The following is a 24,707-nucleotide window of genomic DNA, read 5'->3' as shown; positions in this document are numbered from 1 at the left end:
GTTAGCCCTGCCAGGTAGGGTGTGATTGGGCTGAGGTGACACCCGGCAGCCATGATGGGCTTGCCACATGGATGGCACACAAGAGATGACACCCCACTGGGCATGGTGTCATGGGGATGAGGTAAAACACTATGGCCGTTACTGCCTCACCATGTGGGTAGCACATGTGAGGTCGCACCCTACCAGGCCTAGAGTGATGGGGCCAAAGTGAAACATGGTGGCTGAGATGACTTGCCACGTGGGTGGCTAGCACGAGGTGGCACCCAGCTGTGTGTGGTGTGAACAGGCCAAAATGACACCTGGCAGCTGTGACAGCCTCGCCACGCTGGTTACCGCTGTGTGGTGGCATCCCACTGGGTGGTGTATGACTGGGCCAAGGTGACAACCAGCAGCCATGAAGGCCTCACTACATGGGTGACATTCGTGAGTTGAAACCCCACTGGGTGGGGTGTGCCCAGGTCTAGGTGAAACATGGCAGCCGTGAGGGCCTAAACACACTGGTGACCCGCATGAGGTGGTATCCTGCTGGGTGGGGTGTGCCCATGCCGAGGTGACACCTGGTTGCTATGATTGCCCTGCAACGTGGGTTACCAGTGCTGGGTGGGGTGCACCCAGGTTGAGGTGACACATGGTTTATGTGACAGATGAGCAATATGGGTGGCATGTGTAAGGTGACACTCCACTGGGGAGGGTGTGACCAGTCTGAGGTGACACCTTGTGGCTGTGATGGCCTTGCCATGTGGTTGCCATGTATGAGGTAGCACCCCACCATGTAGGGAGTGATGGGGCCGAGGTTCCACCAGGCCACTGTAATGTCCTCAACATGCGGGTGACCAATGAGATGTAGCATCCCACCAGGTGGGGTGTGCCCAGGCCTAGGTGACACCTGGCAGCCATGATGGCCTCACATTTCAGTGACTCCTGTGAAGTGGCATTGCACACGGCGAGGTGCACCTGGGTTGAGGTGACACCTGATGACTGTGATGGACTCACCACATGGGTGGCTTGCATGAGGTGACACACTGGAGGACAGAGTGTGATTGAGCTAAGGTGACACCTAGTGGCTGTGGTGTCCTCATCACATGGGTGGCATGCAAGAGATGACACCCCACCAGGTGTGGTGTCATGGGGATGAGGTGACAGCTAGTGGCTGTGACTGCATTGTCATGTGGGTGGCACATGTGAGGTAGCACCCCATCAGGTAGGCAGAGTTGGGGCCGAGGTGACACATGGTGGCTGTGACGGCCTCACCACATGGGTGACCTGCATGAGGTGGCATTCCACCATGAGGCGTGTGTCTGGGCCATTTTGACACCCAGTGGCTGTGATGTCCACACCACGCGGGTGGCTCATGCAAGGTTTCACCATGCCAGGTGGTGTGTCATGGGGCTGAGGTGACACACCATGGTCATGATGACCTTGCCATGCTGGTGACATATGTGAGGTGGTACCTGACCTGGTGGAGATTGTCAGGACTGAAGTGACACCTGGCGGCCATGATGGGTTTGCCACACAGGTGACCCATGTGAGGTGGCCCCCTGATGGGTGGAGTGCAATGGGGCTGAGGTGACACCTGGTGGCTGTGACGGCCTTGCCATGTGGGTGGCCTGTATGAGGTAGCACCCCACCAGGTAGGGAGTGATGGGGCCGAGTTTCCACCAGGCCACAGTAATGTCCTGAACATGCGGGTGACCAATGAGATGTAGCATCCCACCAGGTGAGGTGTGCCCAGGCCTAGGTGACACCTGGCAGTGTGTTGGCCTCACCACATGGGTGACCCTGGCAGGCTGGAACCCCACTGGGCAGGTGTTTGTGGGCCAAGGTCAAACACAGGTTCTGTGATGGCCTCACCACATGGGTGGCACCCCACCGGGTTGGGTGTGCCCAGGCCAGGGTGACACTCAGGGGCCATGACAGCCTTACCACGTGGGTGACCAGTGTGATGTGGCAACCTGTTGGGCAGCACATGACTGTGCCAAAGTGACACCTGGTGGCTGTGATGGCCTCACCATGCAGGTGACCTGTACAAGGCCTCACCGCATGGGTGGCATGCATGAGGTTGCTCTCCACTGGGCAGAGTGTCCCAAGGCCGAGGTGACACCTGGTGGCCATGATGGCCTCACCATGCGGATGGCACATGTGGAGTGGCATCCCTCTGGGTGGGGTTTGCCCAGGCCGAGGTCAAACCCCACTTCCATTATGGCCTCAATACGTGGGTGACCCACATGAGGTTGCACCCAGCTGGGCGGGTTGTGCCAGTTCTGAGGTCAAACCCAGTGGGCATGAAGGCCTAGCCACACGGGAGACCCACACATGGTGGCACACAGCCAGGCAGTGTGTAACTGGGCTGAGGTGACACCCCGTGACCATTACGGCCTTGCCTCATGGGTGATATGTGTAAAGTGGCACTCTGTGGGGTGGGGTGTGACCAGGCCTAAGTGACACCCTGGCCATGAGGGTCTTGCCACGTGCATCACCTGCATGATGTGGCTCCCCACTGGGCAGGGTGTGAAGTAGCCGAGGTGAAACTTGGCCTCCTGACCACATCACCATGCAGGTGGCATGTGCGAAGTGTCACCGTGATGGGTGGTGTGTGACCAGGTCTAGGTGACACCCAGCTGCCATGCAGGCCTCATCAGGCAGATGCACCACAGTATGTGGCACTCCTCCAGTTGGTGTGTGCCCAGGCAAAAGTGAATCCCAGCATTCATGAGGGCATCAACATGTGGGTGACCCATGCGAGGTGGCAGCCCCCAGGTGATGTGTGACTGGGCTGAGGTGAAACCCAATGGAATGTCAGCCTCACCACATAGGTGACCCTGGTGTGGTGGCATCCCACGAGGCAGCATGTGCCCAGGCCAAGGTCAAACACAGCTTCTGTGATGACCTTGTCTCTCAGGTGACAGGTGCAAGGTGGCTCCCCATCAGGTGGCATGTGCCTGGGCTGAGGTGACAGCCAGCAGCTATGATGTACTTGCCACGTGGGTTACCTATGTGAGGTGGCACCCCACTGGGTGGATATGCCCAGGTTGATGTGACACCTGGCAGCCCTGATGGCCTCAGCACGTGGGTGACTGATGTGAGGTGGCAACCTGCTAGGTGGGGTGTGATGGATCTGAGGTGACATCTGGCAGCCATAATGGCCTTGCAACATGGGTGGCACATGCAAAGTGGCACACCGCAGGTGGGATGTGAGGGGGTCTAGGTGACATCCGGTGGCTTTGATGGTGCAGCTATGTGTGTGACAAGTGCAAGGGTGCACCCATCTGGGTGGGGTGTTACTGGACCGAGGTTACACCTTGTGACCATAATGGCCTCAGCACTTGGGTGGTATGCATGATGTGGCACCCTGCCAGCAGGGTGTGATGGGGCCAATGGACATCCCGTGGTTGTGACAGCCTCTCAACACGGATGACCCATGTGAGGTGGCTTTTTGCCGGGCAGGGTGTGACTGAGCTGAGGTGACATCTGGCAGCCATTACAGCCTCACCACATGGGTGACCCATGCGTGGTGGCATCCTGTTGGGCTGGATGTGCCTGGGCCTAGGTGACAGCCTGTTGCCGTGAGGGCCATGCCACAAGTGTGACCCTTGTGAGATAGCACTCTGGTGGGTGGGGTGTGCATGGGCCTAGGTGCCACCTGGTGGCCGAGAGGGCCTCGCAACCCAGGTGACCCTCACAAGATGGCACCCTGCCTGATGGGATGTGCCCAATTCAAGGTGATACCTGATGGTCATGACAGCATCACCACATGCATGGCATGCGCAAGGTGGTACACTGTTGGGCTGTGTTTGATAATCCTAGGTGACACCCTGTGGCCATCATGGCCTTGCCATGTGGGTGGCATGCATGAAGTGGCTCCAGGCCACACATGGTGTCCCTGGGCTGAGGTGAGACCTGGCAACACTGACGGCCTCACCACATGGCTTACACATGTAAGGTGGCACCCCACAGGGTGGATGTGCCTGGGCTGAGGTGAGGCCTGATATCCCTGGTGGCCTCACCACATGGGTGAATCACATGAGTTGACACCCCACCAGGCAGGTTGTGGTGTGGCTGAAGTGACACCCAGCAGCTGTAATGGCCTTGCAATGTGGGTGGAAGCTGCAAAGTGCCACTGCTCTGGGCAGGGTGTAAGGGTGCCGAGGTGACCCATGGTGCTGTGATGGCCCAGCTACATGGGTGGCAAGTGCAAGGTTGCACCCCACCAGGTGGGGTGTTACAGGGCTGAGGTGGCACCTGGTGGCTGTGATGGCCTCACCACTTGGGTGGCACACACATGGTAGCACCCTGCCAGGCAAGGTGCGATGGGGCCAATGGACACCCTGTGGCTGTGAGAGCCTTGCAACCCTGGTGACCTATACTAGGTGGCTTCCTGCTGGCAGGTTGTGACCGAGCTGAGGTGACACCCGGCAGCAGTGATGGCCTTGCCACATGGGTGACCTGCAAGAGGTGGCACCATGCTGTGTGGGTTGTGACCAGGCCAAGGTGACACCTGGTGGCCATGACAGCCTCACCACAATCGTAGCAAGTGTGAGATTGCACCCTGCAGGCTGCAGTGTGACCAGGCCAAAGTGATCCACAGCAGCTGTGAGAGCCACATCACATGGGTGACCCTTGCAAAGTGGCACCCCGTTAGGTGGTGTGTGACTGGTCCAAGGTGATGCCCAGTGGCCATGAGGACCTCACCACATGGGTGACCCACATGAGCTGGCACCCTGCCTGGCAGGGTGTAACCAGGCCAAGGTGACATCTGGTGGCATAGAGGTGCTCACAACGTGAATAACCATGCGAGGTGGCATCTCACATGGTGGGGTATGCCCGGGTTGAGGTGACACACTTTGACCAAGACAGACTTGCAGCACAGGTGGCATGCACCAGGTGACACCCCACTGTGCAGTGTGTGATCGGGCTGAGGTGACACCTGGTGGCTGTGATGGTCTCGTCCTGAGGGAAGCACATGCTAGTTGACACCCTGGCAGGTGGGTATTGACCAGGAAGAGGTGACACCCAGTGGCCGTGATGGCCTCACTACATGGGGGACACACAAGAGATGACATGGTGCCAGGTGTGGTGTCACAGGGACAAGGTGGCACCTAGTGGTGTGATTGCCTAGCTATGCGGGTGGCACATCAAGGTGGCACCTGGCAGGGTGGGGAATGACTGGGCTGAAGTGAACCCGGTGGCCATGATGGCCTAGCCATGTGAGTAGCATGCACTATGTAGCACCCCATGGGGCAGTGTCTGAGTGGGCTTAGGTGACACCTCGCGGCCTTGATAGCCTCACCATGCTGGTGACATGGGTGAGGTAGCACCTTGCCTGGTGGGGTGTGACGTGGCTGAGATGACACATGGTGGTCATGATCCCTTGCCTCTTAGGTGGCTCCAGCGTGGTGGCACCCTGCTGTGAAAGCTATGAAGGGGTCAAGGTGACATCCCATGGCTATGACAGCCTCACCACATGGGTGACCCAAGTGAGGTGGCTCCCCACAAGACATGGTGTGACTGAGCTAAGCTGTCACCCAGTGGCAGTGATGGCTTCTCCATGCAGGTGACCCATACGAGGTGGTACCCCACTGGGTGGTGTGTGAAGCAACCAAGGTGACACCCAGCAGCTGTGAGGGCCTCATCACGTGGGTGATCTGTGCATGGTGGCTCCCCACCAGGCAGTGTGTGCTCAGGCAGAGGAGACATCTGGCAGCCATGACAGCCTCACCATGCAGTTGACCTTTGCCAGGTGGCAACCTGTGGGATGGGGTGTGACCATGCAGACGTGACACCCAGCGGTGTGACCACCTTGCCATGCAGGTGCCATGTTGAGGTGACATTCTCCTGGGCAGGGAGTGACGCGGCTGAATATTGGTGGCCGTGAGTGCTGCACCATGTGGGTGGCACATGCTAGGTGACATCCCAATGGGCAAGGTGTACCCAGGCTGAGGTGACACTCTGTGGCTGTGAAGGCCTCACAACACAGGTGACCCATGCGATTTGGAATCCTGCATGGTGTGTTGTGACTGGGTTGACATGACACAGTGACCACATTGGACTTGCAATGTGGGTGGCATGCGTGAGGTTAGCCCTGCCAGGTAGGGTGTGATTGGGCTGAGGTGACACCCGGCAGCCATGATGGGCTTGCCACATGGATGGCACACAAGAGATGACACCCCACTGGGCATGGTGTCATGGGGATGAGGTAAAACACTATGGCCGTTACTGCCTCACCATGTGGGTAGCACATGTGAGGTCGCACCCTACCAGGCCTAGAGTGATGGGGCCAAAGTGAAACATGGTGGCTGAGATGACTTGCCACGTGGGTGGCTAGCACGAGGTGGCACCCAGCTGTGCGTGGTGTGAACGGGCCAAAATGACACCTGGCAGCTGTGACAGCCTCGCCACGCTGGTTACCACTGTGTGGTGGCATCCCACTGGGTGGTGTATGACTGGGCCAAGGTGACAACCAGCAGCCATGAAGGCATCACTACATGGGTGACATTCGTGAGTTGAAACCCCACTGGGTGGGGTGTGCCCAGGCCTAGGTGAAACATGGCGGCCGTGAGGGCCTCAAGACACTGGTGACCCACATGAGGTGGTATCCTGCTGGGTGGGGTGTGCCCATGCCGAGGTGACACCTGGTTGCTATGATTGCCCTGCAACGTGGGTTACCAGTGCTGGGTGGGGTGCACCCAGGTTGAGGTGACACATGGTTTATGTGACAGATGAGCAATATGGGTGGCATGTGTAAGGTGACACTCCACTGGGGAGGGTGTGACCAGGCTGAGGTGACACCTTGTGGCTGTGATGGCCTTGCCATGTGGTTGGCATGTATGAGGTAGCACCCCACCATGTAGGGAGTGATGGGGCCGAGGTTCCACCAGGCCACTGTAATGTCCTCAACATGTGGGTGACCAATGAGGTAGCATCCCACCAGGTGGGGTGTGCCCAGGCCTAGGTGACACCGGGCAGCCATGATGGCCTCACATTTCAGTGACTCCTGCGAAGTGGCATTGCACACGGCGAGGTGCACCTGGGTTGAGGTGACACCTGATGACTGTGATGGACTCACCACACGGGTGGCTTGCATGAGGTGACACACTGGAGGACAGAGTGTGATTGAGCTAAGGTGACACCTGGTGGCTGTGGTGTCCTCATCACATGGGTGGCATGCAAGAGATGACACCCCACCAGGTGTGGTGTCATGGGGATGAGGTGACAGCTAGTGGCTGTGACTGCATTGTCATGTGGGTGGCACATGTGAGGTAGCACCCCATCAGGTAGGCAGAGTTGGGGCCGAGGTGACACATGGTGGCTGTGACGGCCTCACCACATGGGTGACCTGCATGAGGTGGCATTCCACCATGAGGCGTGTGTCTGGGCCATTTTGACACCCAGTGTCTGTGATGTCCTCACCACGCGGGTGGCTCATGCAAGGTTTCACCATGCCAGGTGGTGTGTCATGGGGCTGAGGTGACACACCATGGTCATGATGACCTTGCCATGCTGGTGACATATGTGAGGTGGTACCTGACCTGGTGGAGATTGTCAGGACTGAAGTGACACCTGGCGGCCATGATGGGTTTGCCACACAGGTGACCCATGTGAGGTGGCCCCCTGATGGGTGGAGTGCAATGGGGCTGAGGTGACACCTGGTGGCTGTGACGGCCTTGCCATGTGGGTGGCCTGTATGAGGTAGCACCCCACCAGGTAGGGAGTGATGGGGCCGAGTTTCCACCAGGCCACAGTAATGTCCTGAACATGCGGGTGACCAATGAGATGTAGCATCCCACCAGGTGAGGTGTGCCCAGGCCTAGGTGACACCTGGCAGTGTGTTGGCCTCACCACATGGGTGACCCTGGCAGGCTGGAACCCCACTGGGCAGGTGTTTGTGGGCCAAGGTCAAACACAGGTTCTGTGATGGCCTCACCACATGGGTGGCACCCCACCGGGTTGGGTGTGCCCAGGCCAGGGTGACACTCAGGGGCCATGACAGCCTTACCACGTGGGTGACCAGTGTGATGTGGCAATCTGTTGGGCAGCACATGACTGTGCCAAAGTGACACCTGGTGGCTGTGATGGCCTCACCATGCAGGTGACCTGTACAAGGCCTCACCGCATGGGTGGCATGCATGAGGTTGCTCTCCACTGGGCAGAGTGTCCCAAGGCCGAGGTGACACCTGCTGGCCATGATGGCCTCACCATGCGGGTGGCACATGTGGAGTGGCATCCCTCTGGGTGGGATTTGCCCAGGCCGAGGTCAAACCCCACTTCCATTATGGCCTCAATACGTGGGTGACCCACATGAGGTTGCACCCAGCTGGGCGGGTTGTGCCAGTTCTGAGGTGAAACCCAGTGGGCATGAAGGCCTAGCCACACGGGAGACCCACACCTGGTGGCACACAGCCAGGCAGTGTGTAACTGGGCTGAGGTGACACCCAGTGACCATTACGGCCTTGCCTCATGGGTGATATGTGTAAAGTGGCACTCTGTGGGGTGGGGTGTGACCAGGCCTAAGTGACACCCTGGCCATGAGGGTCTTGCCACGTGCATCACCTGCATGATGTGGCTCCCCACTGGGCAGGGTGTGAAGTAGCCGAGGTGAAACTTGGCCTCCTGACACATCACCATGCAGGTGGCATGTGCGAAGTGTCACCGTGATGGGTGGTGTGTGACCAGGTCTAGGTGACACCCAGCTGCCATGCAGGCCTCATCAGGCAGATGCACCACAGTATGTGGCACTCCTCCAGTTGGTGTGTGCCCAGGCAAAAGTGAATCCCAGCATTCATGAGGGCATCAACATGTGGGTGACCCATGCGAGGTGGCAGCCCCCAGGTGATGTGTGACTGGGCTGAGGTGAAACCCAATGGAATGTCAGCCTCACCACATAGGTGACCCTGGTGTGGTGGCATCCCACGAGGCAGCATGTGCCCAGGCCAAGGTCAAACACAGCTTCTGTGATGACCTTGTCTCTCAGGTGACAGGTGCAAGGTGGCTCCCCATCAGGTGGCATGTGCCTGGGCTGAGGTGACAGCCAGCAGCTATGATGTACTTGCCACGTGGGTTACCTATGTGAGGTGGCACCCCACTGGGTGGATATGCCCAGGTTGATGTGACACCTGGCAGCCCTGATGGCCTCAGCACGTGGGTGACTGATGTGAGGTGGCAACCTGCTAGGTGGGGTGTGATGGATCTGAGGTGACATCTGGCAGCCATAATGGCCTTGCAACATGGGTGGCACATGCAAAGTGGCACACCGCAGGTGGGATGTGAGGGGGTCTAGGTGACATCCGGTGGCTTTGCTGGTGCAGCTATGTGTGTGACAAGTGCAAGGGTGCACCCATCTGGGTGGGGTGTTACTGGACCGAGGTTACACCTTGTGACCATAATGGCCTCAGCACTTGGGTGGTATGCATGATGTGGCACCCTGCCAGCAGGGTGTGATGGGGCCAATGGACATCCCGTGGTTGTGACAGCCTCTCAACACGGATGACCCATGTGAGGTGGCTTTTTGCCGGGCAGGGTGTGACTGAGCTGAGGTGACATCTGGCAGCCATTACAGCCTCACCACATGGGTGACCCATGCGTGGTGGCATCCTGTTGGGCTGGATGTGCCTGGGCCTAGGTGACAGCCTGTTGCCGTGAGGGCCATGCCACAAGTGTGACCCTTGTGAGATAGCACTCTGGTGGGTGGGGTGTGCATGGGCCTAGGTGCCACCTGGTGGCCGAGAGGGCCTCGCAACCCAGGTGACCCTCACAAGATGGCACCCTGCCTGATGGGATGTGCCCAATTCAAGGTGATACCTGATGGTCATGACAGCATCACCACATGCATGGCATGCGCAAGGTGGTACACTGTTGGGCTGTGTTTGATAATCCTAGGTGACACCCTGTGGCCATCATGGCCTTGCCATGTGGGTGGCATGCATGAAGTGGCTCCAGGCCACACATGGTGTCCCTGGGCTGAGGTGAGACCTGGCAACACTGACGGCCTCACCACATGGCTTACACATGTAAGGTGGCACCCCACAGGGTGGATGTGCCTGGGCTGAGGTGAGGCCTGATATCCCTGGTGGCCTCACCACATGGGTGAATCACATGAGTTGACACCCCACCAGGCAGGTTGTGGTGTGGCTGAAGTGACACCCAGCAGCTGTAATGGCCTTGCAATGTGGGTGGAAGCTGCAAAGTGCCACTGCTCTGGGCAGGGTGTAAGGGTGCCGAGGTGACCCATGGTGCTGTGATGGCCCAGCTACATGGGTGGCAAGTGCAAGGTTGCACCCCACCAGGTGGGGTGTTACAGGGCTGAGGTGGCACCTGGTGGCTGTGATGGCCTCACCACTTGGGTGGCACACACATGGTAGCACCCTGCCAGGCAAGGTGCGATGGGGCCAATGGACACCCTGTGGCTGTGAGAGCCTTGCAACCCTGGTGACCTATACTAGGTGGCTTCCTGCTGGCAGGTTGTGACCGAGCTGAGGTGACACCCGGCAGCAGTGATGGCCTTGCCACATGGGTGACCTGCAAGAGGTGGCACCATGCTGTGTGGGTTGTGACCAGGCCAAGGTGACACCTGGTGGCCATGACAGCCTCACCACAATCGTAGCAAGTGTGAGATTGCACCCTGCAGGCTGCAGTGTGACCAGGCCAAAGTGATCCACAGCAGCTGTGAGAGCCACATCACATGGGTGACCCTTGCAAAGTGGCACCCCGTTAGGTGGTGTGTGACTGGTCCAAGGTGATGCCCAGTGGCCATGAGGACCTCACCACATGGGTGACCCACATGAGCTGGCACCCTGCCTGGCAGGGTGTAACCAGGCCAAGGTGACATCTGGTGGCATAGAGGTGCTCACAACGTGAATAACCATGCGAGGTGGCATCTCACATGGTGGGGTATGCCCGGGTTGAGGTGACACACTTTGACCAAGACAGACTTGCAGCACAGGTGGCATGCACCAGGTGACACCCCACTGTGCAGTGTGTGATCGGGCTGAGGTGACACCTGGTGGCTGTGATGGTCTCGTCCTGAGGGAAGCACATGCTAGTTGACACCCTGGCAGGTGGGTATTGACCAGGAAGAGGTGACACCCAGTGGCCGTGATGGCCTCACTACATGGGGGACACACAAGAGATGACATGGTGCCAGGTGTGGTGTCACAGGGACAAGGTGGCACCTAGTGGTGTGATTGCCTAGCTATGCGGGTGGCACATCAAGGTGGCACCTGGCAGGGTGGGGAATGACTGGGCTGAAGTGAACCCGGTGGCCATGATGGCCTAGCCATGTGAGTAGCATGCACTATGTAGCACCCCATGGGGCAGTGTCTGAGTGGGCTTAGGTGACACCTCGCGGCCTTGATAGCCTCACCATGCTGGTGACATGGGTGAGGTAGCACCTTGCCTGGTGGGGTGTGACGTGGCTGAGATGACACATGGTGGTCATGATCCCTTGCCTCTTAGGTGGCTCCAGCGTGGTGGCACCCTGCTGTGAAAGCTATGAAGGGGTCAAGGTGACATCCCATGGCTATGACAGCCTCACCACATGGGTGACCCAAGTGAGGTGGCTCCCCACAAGACATGGTGTGACTGAGCTAAGCTGTCACCCAGTGGCAGTGATGGCTTCTCCATGCAGGTGACCCATACGAGGTGGTACCCCACTGGGTGGTGTGTGAAGCAACCAAGGTGACACCCAGCAGCTGTGAGGGCCTCATCACGTGGGTGATCTGTGCATGGTGGCTCCCCACCAGGCAGTGTGTGCTCAGGCAGAGGAGACATCTGGCAGCCATGACAGCCTCACCATGCAGTTGACCTTTGCCAGGTGGCAACCTGTGGGATGGGGTGTGACCATGCAGACGTGACACCCAGCGGTGTGACCACCTTGCCATGCAGGTGCCATGTTGAGGTGACATTCTCCTGGGCAGGGAGTGACGCGGCTGAATATTGGTGGCCGTGAGTGCTGCACCATGTGGGTGGCACATGCTAGGTGACATCCCAATGGGCAAGGTGTACCCAGGCTGAGGTGACACTCTGTGGCTGTGAAGGCCTCACAACACAGGTGACCCATGCGATTTGGAATCCTGCATGGTGTGTTGTGACTGGGTTGACATGACACAGTGACCACATTGGACTTGCAATGTGGGTGGCATGCGTGAGGTTAGCCCTGCCAGGTAGGGTGTGATTGGGCTGAGGTGACACCCGGCAGCCATGATGGGCTTGCCACATGGATGGCACACAAGAGATGACACCCCACTGGGCATGGTGTCATGGGGATGAGGTAAAACACTATGGCCGTTACTGCCTCACCATGTGGGTAGCACATGTGAGGTCGCACCCTACCAGGCCTAGAGTGATGGGGCCAAAGTGAAACATGGTGGCTGAGATGACTTGCCACGTGGGTGGCTAGCACGAGGTGGCACCCAGCTGTGCGTGGTGTGAACGGGCCAAAATGACACCTGGCAGCTGTGACAGCCTCGCCACGCTGGTTACCACTGTGTGGTGGCATCCCACTGGGTGGTGTATGACTGGGCCAAGGTGACAACCAGCAGCCATGAAGGCATCACTACATGGGTGACATTCGTGAGTTGAAACCCCACTGGGTGGGGTGTGCCCAGGCCTAGGTGAAACATGGCGGCCGTGAGGGCCTCAAGACACTGGTGACCCACATGAGGTGGTATCCTGCTGGGTGGGGTGTGCCCATGCCGAGGTGACACCTGGTTGCTATGATTGCCCTGCAACGTGGGTTACCAGTGCTGGGTGGGGTGCACCCAGGTTGAGGTGACACATGGTTTATGTGACAGATGAGCAATATGGGTGGCATGTGTAAGGTGACACTCCACTGGGGAGGGTGTGACCAGGCTGAGGTGACACCTTGTGGCTGTGATGGCCTTGCCATGTGGTTGGCATGTATGAGGTAGCACCCCACCATGTAGGGAGTGATGGGGCCGAGGTTCCACCAGGCCACTGTAATGTCCTCAACATGTGGGTGACCAATGAGAGGTAGCATCCCACCAGGTGGGGTGTGCCCAGGCCTAGGTGACACCGGGCAGCCATGATGGCCTCACATTTCAGTGACTCCTGCGAAGTGGCATTGCACACGGCGAGGTGCACCTGGGTTGAGGTGACACCTGATGACTGTGATGGACTCACCACACGGGTGGCTTGCATGAGGTGACACACTGGAGGACAGAGTGTGATTGAGCTAAGGTGACACCTGGTGGCTGTGGTGTCCTCATCACATGGGTGGCATGCAAGAGATGACACCCCACCAGGTGTGGTGTCATGGGGATGAGGTGACAGCTAGTGGCTGTGACTGCATTGTCATGTGGGTGGCACATGTGAGGTAGCACCCCATCAGGTAGGCAGAGTTGGGGCCGAGGTGACACATGGTGGCTGTGACGGCCTCACCACATGGGTGACCTGCATGAGGTGGCATTCCACCATGAGGCGTGTGTCTGGGCCATTTTGACACCCAGTGTCTGTGATGTCCTCACCACGCGGGTGGCTCATGCAAGGTTTCACCATGCCAGGTGGTGTGTCATGGGGCTGAGGTGACACACCATGGTCATGATGACCTTGCCATGCTGGTGACATATGTGAGGTGGTACCTGACCTGGTGGAGATTGTCAGGACTGAAGTGACACCTGGCGGCCATGATGGGTTTGCCACACAGGTGACCCATGTGAGGTGGCCCCCTGATGGGTGGAGTGCAATGGGGCTGAGGTGACACCTGGTGGCTGTGACGGCCTTGCCATGTGGGTGGCCTGTATGAGGTAGCACCCCACCAGGTAGGGAGTGATGGGGCCGAGTTTCCACCAGGCCACAGTAATGTCCTGAACATGCGGGTGACCAATGAGATGTAGCATCCCACCAGGTGAGGTGTGCCCAGGCCTAGGTGACACCTGGCAGTGTGTTGGCCTCACCACATGGGTGACCCTGGCAGGCTGGAACCCCACTGGGCAGGTGTTTGTGGGCCAAGGTCAAACACAGGTTCTGTGATGGCCTCACCACATGGGTGGCACCCCACCGGGTTGGGTGTGCCCAGGCCAGGGTGACACTCAGGGGCCATGACAGCCTTACCACGTGGGTGACCAGTGTGATGTGGCAATCTGTTGGGCAGCACATGACTGTGCCAAAGTGACACCTGGTGGCTGTGATGGCCTCACCATGCAGGTGACCTGTACAAGGCCTCACCGCATGGGTGGCATGCATGAGGTTGCTCTCCACTGGGCAGAGTGTCCCAAGGCCGAGGTGACACCTGCTGGCCATGATGGCCTCACCATGCGGGTGGCACATGTGGAGTGGCATCCCTCTGGGTGGGATTTGCCCAGGCCGAGGTCAAACCCCACTTCCATTATGGCCTCAATACGTGGGTGACCCACATGAGGTTGCACCCAGCTGGGCGGGTTGTGCCAGTTCTGAGGTCAAACCCAGTGGGCATGAAGGCCTAGCCACACGGGAGACCCACACCTGGTGGCACACAGCCAGGCAGTGTGTAACTGGGCTGAGGTGACACCCAGTGACCATTACGGCCTTGCCTCATGGGTGATATGTGTAAAGTGGCACTCTGTGGGGTGGGGTGTGACCAGGCCTAAGTGACACCCTGGCCATGAGGGTCTTGCCACGTGCATCACCTGCATGATGTGGCTCCCCACTGGGCAGGGTGTGAAGTAGCCGAGGTGAAACTTGGCCTCCTGACACATCACCATGCAGGTGGCATGTGCGAAGTGTCACCGTGATGGGTGGTGTGTGACCAGGTCTAGGTGACACCCAGCTGCCATGCAGGCCTCATCAGGCAGATGCACCACAGTATGTGGCACTCCTCCAGTTGGTGTGTGCCCAGGCAAAAGTGAATCCCAGCATTCATGAGGGCATCAATATGTGGGTGACCCATGCGAGGTGGCAGCCCCCAGGTGATGTGTGACTGGGCTGAGGTGAAACCCAATGGAATGTCAGCCTCACCACATAGGTGACCCTGGTGTGGTGGCATCCCACGAGGCAGCATGTGCCCAGGCCAAGGTCAAACACAGCTTCTGTGATGACCTTGTCTCTCAGGTGACAGGTGCAAGGTGGCTCCCCATCAGGTGGCATGTGCCTGGGCTGAGGTGACAGCCAGCAGCTATGATGTACTTGCCACGTGGGTTACCTATGTGAGGTGGCACCCCACTGGGTGGATATGCCCAGGTTGATGTGACACCTGGCAGCCCTGATGGCCTCAGCACGTGGGTGACTGATGTGAGGTGGCAACCTGCTAGGTGGGGTGTGATGGATCTGAGGTGACATCTGGCAGCCATAATGGCCTTGCAACATGGGTGGCACATGCAAAGTGGCACACCGCAGGTGGGATGTGAGGGGGTCTAGGTGACATCCGGTGGCTTTGATGGTGCAGCTATGTGTGTGACAAGTGCAAGGGTGCACCCATCTGGGTGGGGTGTTACTGGACCGAGGTTACACCTTGTGACCATAATGGCCTCAGCACTTGGGTGGTATGCATGATGTGGCACCCTGCCAGCAGGGTGTGATGGGGCCAATGGACATCCCGTGGTTGTGACAGCCTCTCAACACGGATGACCCATGTGAGGTGGCTTTTTGCCGGGCAGGGTGTGACTGAGCTGAGGTGACATCTGGCAGCCATTACAGCCTCACCACATGGGTGACCCATGCGTGGTGGCATCCTGTTGGGCTGGATGTGCCTGGGCCTAGGTGACAGCCTGTTGCCGTGAGGGCCATGCCACAAGTGTGACCCTTGTGAGATAGCACTCTGGTGGGTGGGGTGTGCATGGGCCTAGGTGCCACCTGGTGGCCGAGAGGGCCTCGCAACCCAGGTGACCCTCACAAGATGGCACCCTGCCTGATGGGATGTGCCCAATTCAAGGTGATACCTGATGGTCATGACAGCATCACCACATGCATGGCATGCGCAAGGTGGTACACTGTTGGGCTGTGTTTGATAATCCTAGGTGACACCCTGTGGCCATCATGGCCTTGCCATGTGGGTGGCATGCATGAAGTGGCTCCAGGCCACACATGGTGTCCCTGGGCTGAGGTGAGACCTGGCAACACTGACGGCCTCACCACATGGCTTACACATGTAAGGTGGCACCCCACAGGGTGGATGTGCCTGGGCTGAGGTGAGGCCTGATATCCCTGGTGGCCTCACCACATGGGTGAATCACATGAGTTGACACCCCACCAGGCAGGTTGTGGTGTGGCTGAAGTGACACCCAGCAGCTGTAATGGCCTTGCAATGTGGGTGGAAGCTGCAAAGTGCCACTGCTCTGGGCAGGGTGTAAGGGTGCCGAGGTGACCCATGGTGCTGTGATGGCCCAGCTACATGGGTGGCAAGTGCAAGGTTGCACCCCACCAGGTGGGGTGTTACAGGGCCGAGGTGGCACCTGGTGGCTGTGATGGCCTCACCACTTGGGTGGCACACACATGGTAGCACCCTGCCAGGCAAGGTGCGATGGGGCCAATGGACACCCTGTGGCTGTGACAGCCTTGCAACCCTGGTGACCTATACTAGGTGGCTTCCTGCTGGCAGGTTGTGACCGAGCTGAGGTGACACCCGGCAGCAGTGATGGCCTTGCCACATGGGTGACCTGCAAGAGGTGGCACCATGCTGTGTGGGTTGTGACCAGGCCAAGGTGACACCTGGTGGCCATGACAGCGTCACCACAATCGTAGCAAGTGTGAGATTGCACCCTGCAGGCTGCAGTGTGACCAGGCCAAAGTGATCCACAGCAGCTGTGAGAGGCACATCACATGGGTGACCCTTGCAAAGTGGCACCCTGTTAGGTGGTGTGTGACTGGTCCAAGGTGATGCCCAGTGGCCATGAGGACCTCACCACATGGGTGACCCACATGAGCTGGCACCCTGCCTGGCAGGGTGTAACCAGGCCAAGGTGACATCTGGTGGCATAGAGGTGCTCACAACGTGAATAACCATGCGAGGTGGCATCTCACATGGTGGGGTATGCCCGGGTTGAGGTGACACACTTTGACCAAGACAGACTTGCAGCACAGGTGGCATGCACCAGGTGACACCCCACTGTGCAGTGTGTGATCGGGCTGAGGTGACACCTGGTGGCTGTGATGGTCTCGTCCTGAGGGAAGCACATGCTAGTTGACACCCTGGCAGGTGGGTATTGACCAGGAAGAGGTGACACCCAGTGGCCGTGATGGCCTCACTACATGGGGGACACACAAGAGATGACATGGTGCCAGGTGTGGTGTCACAGGGACAAGGTGGCACCTAGTGGTGTGATTGCCTAGCTATGCGGGTGGCACATCAAGGTGGCACCTGGCAGGGTGGGGAATGACTGGGCTGAAGTGAACCCGGTGGCCATGATGGCCTAGCCATGTGAGTAGCATGCACTATGTAGCACCCCATGGGGCAGTGTCTGAGTGGGCTTAGGTGACACCTCGCGGCCTTGATAGCCTCACCATGCTGGTGACATGGGTGAGGTAGCACCTTGCCTGGTGGGGTGTGACGTGGCTGAGATGACACATGGTGGTCATGATCCCTTGCCTCTTAGGTGGCTCCAGCGTGGTGGCACCCTGCTGTGAAAGCTATGAAGGGGTCAAGGTGACATCCCATGGCTATGACAGCCTCACCACATGGGTGACCCAAGTGAGGTGGCTCCCCACAAGACATGGTGTGACTGAGCTAAGCTGTCACCCAGTGGCAGTGATGGCTTCTCCATGCAGGTGACCCATACGAGGTGGTACCCCACTGGGTGGTGTGTGAAGCAACCAAGGTGACACCCAGCAGCTGTGAGGGCCTCATCACGTGGGTGATCTGTGCATGGTGGCTCCCCACCAGGCAGTGTGTGCTCAGGCAGAGGAGACATCTGGCAGCCATGACAGCCTCACAATGCAGTTGACCTTTGCCAGGTGGCAACCTGTGGGATGGGGTGTGACCATGCAGACGTGACACCCAGCGGTGTGACCACCTTGCCATGCAGGTGCCATGTTGAGGTGACATTCTCCTGGGCAGGGAGTGACGCAGCTTAATATTGGTGGCCGTGAGTGCTGCACCATGTGGGTGGCACATGCTAGGTGACATCCCAATGGGCAAGGTGTACCCAGGCCGAGGTGACACTCAGTGGCTGTGAAGGCCTCACAACACAGGTGACCCATGCGATTTGGAATCCTGCATGGTGTGTTGTGACTGGGTTGACATGACACAGTGACCACATTGGACTTGCAATGTGGGTGGCATGCGTGAGGTTAGCCCTGCCAGGTAGGGTGTGATTGGGCTGAGGTGACACCCGGCAGCCATGATGGGCTTGCCACATGGATGGCACACAAGAGATGACACCCCACTGGGCATGGTGTCATGGGGATGAGGTAAAACACTATGGCCGTTACTGCCTCACCATGTGGGTAGCACATGTGAGGTCACACCCTACCAGGCCTAGAGTGATGGGGCCAAAGTGAAACATGGTGGCTGAGATGACTTGCCACGTGGGTGGCTAGCACGAGGTGGCACCCAGCTGTGCGTGGTGTGAACGGGCCAAAATGACACCTGGCAGCTGTGACAGCCTCGCCACGCTGGTTACCACTGTGTGGTGGCATCCCACTGGGTGGTGTATGACTGGGCCAAGGTGACAACCAGCAGCCATGAAGGCCTCACTACATGGGTGACATTCGTGAGTTGAAACCCCACTGGGTGGGGTGTGCCCAGGCCTAGGTGAAACATGGCGGCCGTGAGGGCCTCAAGACACTGGTGACCCACATGAGGTGGTATCCTGCTGGGTGGGGTGTGCCCATGCCGAGGTGACACCTGGTTGCTATGATTGCCCTGCAACGTGGGTTACCAGTGCTGGGTGGGGTGCACCCAGGTTGAGGTGACACATGGTTTATGTGACAGATGAGCAATATGGGTGGCATGTGTAAGGTGACACTCCACTGGGGAGGGTGTGACCAGGCTGAGGTGACATCTTGTGGCTGTGATGGCCTTGCCATGTGGTTGGCATGTATGAGGTAGCACCCCACCATGTAGGGAGTGATGGGGCCGAGGTTCCACCAGGCCACTGTAATGTCCTCAACATGTGGGTGACCAATGAGAGGTAGCATCCCACCAGGTGGGGTGTGCCCAGGCCTAGGTGACACCTGGCAGCCATGATGGCCTCACATTTCAGTGACTCCTGCGAAGTGGCATTGCACACGGCGAGGTGCACCTGGGTTGAGGTGACACCTGATGACTGTGATGGACTCACCACACGGGTGGCTTGCATGAGGTGACACACTGGAGGACAGAGTGTGATTGAGCTAAGGTGACACCTGGTGGCTGTGGTGTCCTCATAACATGGGTGGCATGCAAGAGATGACACCCCACCAGGTGTGGTGTCATGGGGATGAGGTGACAGCTAGTGGCTGTGACTGCATTGTCATGTGGGTGGCACATGTGAGGTAGCACCCCATCAGGTAGGCAGAGTTGGGGCCGAGGTGACACATGGTGGCTGTGACGGCCTCACCACATGGGTGACCTGCATGAGGTGGCATTCCACCATGAGGCGTGTGTCTGGGCCATTTTGACACCCAGTGTCTGTGATGTCCTCACCACGCAGGTGACTCATGCAAGGTTTCACCATGCCAGGTGGTGTGTCATGGGGCTGAGGTGACACACCATGGTCATGATGACCTTGCCATGCTGGTGACATATGTGAGGTGGTACCTGACCTGGTGGAGATTGTCAGGACTGAAGTGACACCTGGCGGCCATGATGGGTTTGCCACACAGGTGACCCATGTGAGGTGGCCCCCTGATGGGTGGAGTGCAATGGGGCTGAGGTGACACCTGGTGGCTGTGACAGCCTTGCCATGTGGGTGGCCTGTATGAGGTAGCACCCCACCAGGTAGGGAGTGATGGGGCCGAGTTTCCACCAGGCCACAGTAATGTCCTGAACATGCGGGTGACCAATGAGATGTAGCATCCCACCAGGTGAGGTGTGCCCAGGCCTAGGTGACACCTGGCAGTGTGTTGGCCTCACCACATGGGTGACCCTGGCAGGCTGGAACCCCACTGGGCAGGTGTTTGTGGGCCAAGGTCAAACACAGGTTCTGTGATGGCCTCACCACATGGGTGGCACCCCACCGGGTTGGGTGTGCCCAGGCCAGGGTGACACTCAGGGGCCATGACAGCCTTACCACGTGGGTGACCACTGTGATGTGGCAATCTGTTGGGCAGCACATGACTGTGCCAAAGTGACACCTGGTGGCTGTGATGGCCTCACCATGCAGGGGACCTGTACAAGGCCTCACCGCATGGGTGGCATGCATGAGGTTGCTCTCCACTGGGCAGAGTGTCCCAAGGCCGAGGTGACACCTGCTGGCCATGATGGCCTCACCATGCGGGTGGCACATGTGGAGTGGCATCCCTCTGGGTGGGATTTGCCCAGGCCGAGGTCAAACCCCACTTCCATTATGGCCTCAATACGTGGGTGACCCACATGAGGTTGCACCCAGCTGGGCGGGTTGTGCCAGTTCTGAGGTGAAACCCAGTGGGCATGAAGGCCTAGCCACACGGGAGACCCACACCTGGTGGCACACAGCCAGGCAGTGTGTAACTGGGCTGAGGTGACACCCCGTGACCATTACGGCCTTGCCTCATGGGTGATATGTGTAAAGTGGCACTCTGTGGGGTGGGGTGTGACCAGGCCTAAGTGACACCCTGGCCATGAGGGTCTTGCCACGTGCATCACCTGCATGATGTGGCTCCCCACTGGGCAGGGTGTGAAGTAGCCGAGGTGAAACTTGGCCTCCTGACACATCACCATGCAGGTGGCATGTGCGAAGTGTCACCGTGATGGGTGGTGTGTGACCAGGTCTAGGTGACACCCAGCTGCCATGCAGGCCTCATCAGGCAGATGCACCACAGTATGTGGCACTCCTCCAGTTGGTGTGTGCCCAGGCAAAAGTGAATCCCAGCATTCATGAGGGCATCAACATGTGGGTGACCCATGCGAGGTGGCAGCCCCCAGGTGATGTGTGACTGGGCTGAGGTGAAACCCAATGGAATGTCAGCCTCACCACATAGGTGACCCTGGTGTGGTGGCATCCCACGAGGCAGCATGTGCCCAGGCCAAGGTCAAACACAGCTTCTGTGATGACCTTGTCTCTCAGGTGACAGGTGCAAGGTGGCTCCCCATCAGGTGGCATGTGCCTGGGCTGAGGTGACAGCCAGCAGCTATGATGTACTTGCCACGTGGGTTACCTATGTGAGGTGGCACCCCACTGGGTGGATATGCCCAGGTTGATGTGACACCTGGCAGCCCTGATGGCCTCAGCACGTGGGTGACTGATGTGAGGTGGCAACCTGCTAGGTGGGGTGTGATGGATCTGAGGTGACATCTGGCAGCCATAATGGCCTTGCAACATGGGTGGCACATGCAAGGTGGCACACCGCAGGTGGGATGTGAGGGGGTCTAGGTGACATCCGGTGGCTTTGATGGTGCAGCTATGTGTGTGACAAGTGCAAGGGTGCACCCATCTGGGTGGGGTGTTACTGGACCGAGGTTACACCTTGTGACCATAATGGCCTCAGCACTTGGGTGCTATGCATGATGTGGCACCCTGCCAGCAGGGTGTGATGGGGCCAATGGACATCCCGTGGTTGTGACAGCCTCTCAACACGGATGACCCATGTGAGGTGGCTTTTTGCCGGGCAGGGTGTGACTGAGCTGAGGTGACATCTGGCAGCCATTACAGCCTCACCACATGGGTGACCCATGCGTGGTGGCATCCTGTTGGGCTGGATGTGCCTGGGCCTAGGTGACAGCCTGTTGCCGTGAGGGCCATGCCACAAGTGTGACCCTTGTGAGATAGCACTCTGGTGGGTGGGGTGTGCATGGGCCTAGGTGCCACCTGGTGGCCGAGAGGGCCTCGCAACCCAGGTGACCCTCACAAGATGGCACCCTGCCTGATGGGATGTGCCCAATTCAAGGTGATACCTGATGGTCATGACAGCATCACCACATGCATGGCATGCGCAAGGTGGTACACTGTTGGGCTGTGTTTGATAATCCTAGGTGACACCCTGTGGCCATCATGGCCTTGCCATGTGGGTGGCATGCATGAAGTGGCTCCAGGCCACACATGGTGTCCCTGGGCTGAGGTGAGACCTGGCAACACTGACGGCCTCACCACATGGCTTACACATGTAAGGTGGCACCCCACAGGGTGGATGTGCCTGGGCTGAGGTGAGGCCTGATATCCCTGGTGGCCTCACCACATGGGTGAATCACATGAGTTGACACCCCACCAGGCAGGGTGTGGTGGGGCTGAAGTGACACCCAGCAGCTGTAATGGCCTTGCAATGTGGGTGGAAGCTGCAAAGTGCCACTGCTCTGGGCAGGGTGTAAGGGTGCCGAGGTGACCCATGGTGCTGTGATGGCCCAGCTACATGGGTGGCAAGTGCAAGGTTGCACCCCACCAGGTGGGGTGTTACAGGGCCGAGGTGGCACCTGGTGGCTGTGATGGCCTCACCACTTGGGTGGCACACACATGGTAGCACCCTGCCAGGCAAGGTGCGATGGGGCCAATGGACACCCTGTGGCTGTGACAGCCTTGCAACCCTGGTGACCTATACTAGGTGGCTTCCTGCTGGCAGGTTGTGACCGAGCTGAGGTGACACCCGGCAGCAGTGATGGCCTTGCCACATGGGTGACCTGCAAGAGGTGGCACCATGCTGTGTGGGTTGTGACCAGGCCAAGGTGACACCTGGTGGCCATGACAGCGTCACCACAATCGTAGCAAGTGTGAGATTGCACCCTGCAGGCTGCAGTGTGACCAGGCCAAAGTGATCCACAGCAGCTGTGAGAGGCACATCACATGGGTGACCCTTGCAAAGTGGCACCCTGTTAGGTGGTGTGTGACTGGTCCAAGGTGATGCCCAGTGGCCATGAGGACCTCACCACATGGGTGACCCACATGAGCTGGCACCCTGCCTGGCAGGGTGTAACCAGGCCAAGGTGACATCTGGTGGCATAGAGGTGCTCACAACGTGAATAACCATGCGAGGTGGCATCTCACATGGTGGGGTATGCCCGGGTTGAGGTGACACACTTTGACCAAGACAGACTTGCAGCACAGGTGGCATGCACCAGGTGACACCCCACTGTGCAGTGTGTGATCGGGCTGAGGTGACACCTGGTGGCTGTGATGGTCTCGTCCTGAGGGAAGCACATGCTAGTTGACACCCTGGCAGGTGGGTATTGACCAGGAAGAGGTGACACCCAGTGGCCGTGATGGCCTCACTACATGGGGGACACACAAGAGATGACATGGTGCCAGGTGTGGTGTCACAGGGACAAGGTGGCACCTAGTGGTGTGATTGCCTAGCTATGCGGGTGGCACATCAAGGTGGCACCTGGCAGGGTGGGGAATGACTGGGCTGAAGTGAACCCGGTGGCCATGATGGCCTAGCCATGTGAGTAGCATGCACTATGTAGCACCCCATGGGGCAGTGTCTGAGTGGGCTTAGGTGACACCTCGCGGCCTTGATAGCCTCACCATGCTGGTGACATGGGTGAGGTAGCACCTTGCCTGGTGGGGTGTGACGTGGCTGAGATGACACATGGTGGTCATGATCCCTTGCCTCTTAGGTGGCTCCAGCGTGGTGGCACCCTGCTGTGAAAGCTATGAAGGGGTCAAGGTGACATCCCATGGCTATGACAGCCTCACCACATGGGTGACCCAAGTGAGGTGGCTCCCCACAAGACATGGTGTGACTGAGCTAAGCTGTCACCCAGTGGCAGTGATGGCTTCTCCATGCAGGTGACCCATACGAGGTGGTACCCCACTGGGTGGTGTGTGAAGCAACCAAGGTGACACCCAGCAGCTGTGAGGGCCTCATCACGTGGGTGATCTGTGCATGGTGGCTCCCCACCAGGCAGTGTGTGCTCAGGCAGAGGAGACATCTGGCAGCCATGACAGCCTCACAATGCAGTTGACCTTTGCCAGGTGGCAACCTGCGGGATGGGGTGTGACCATGCAGACGTGACACCCAGCGGTGTGACCACCTTGCCATGCAGGTGCCATGTTGAGGTGACATTCTCCTGGGCAGGGAGTGACGCGGCTGAATATTGGTGGCCGTGAGTGCTGCACCATGTGGGTGGCACATGCTAGGTGACATCCCAATGGGCAAGGTGTACCCAGGCCGAGGTGACACTCAGTGGCTGTGAAGGCCTCACAACACAGGTGACCCATGCGATTTGGAATCCTGCATGGTGTGTTGTGACTGGGTTGACATGACACAGTGACCACATTGGACTTGCAATGTGGGTGGCATGCGTGAGGTTAGCCCTGCCAGGTAGGGTGTGATTGGGCTGAGGTGACACCCGGCAGCCATGATGGGCTTGCCACATGGATGGCACACCAGAGATGACACCCCACTGGGCATGGTGTCATGGGGATGAGGTAAAACACTATGGCCGTTACTGCCTCACCATGTGGGTAGCACATGTGAGGTCGCACCCTACCAGGCCTAGAGTGATGGGGCCAAAGTGAAACATGGTGGCTGAGATGACTTGCCACGTGGGTGGCTAGCACGAGGTGGCACCCAGCTGTGCGTGGTGTGAACGGGCCAAAATGACACCTGGCAGCTGTGACAGCCTCGCCACGCTGGTTACCGCTGTGTGGTGGCATCCCACTGGGTGGTGTATGACTGGGCCAAGGTGACAACCAGCAGCCATGAAGGCCTCACTACATGGGTGACATTCG

The sequence above is a fragment of the Hippopotamus amphibius genome, chromosome 3, assembly GCF_030028045.1.
Source record: "Hippopotamus amphibius kiboko isolate mHipAmp2 chromosome 3, mHipAmp2.hap2, whole genome shotgun sequence".
NCBI lineage: Eukaryota > Metazoa > Chordata > Mammalia > Artiodactyla > Hippopotamidae > Hippopotamus > Hippopotamus amphibius.
Note: the sequence above shows the minus strand (reverse complement) of the source record.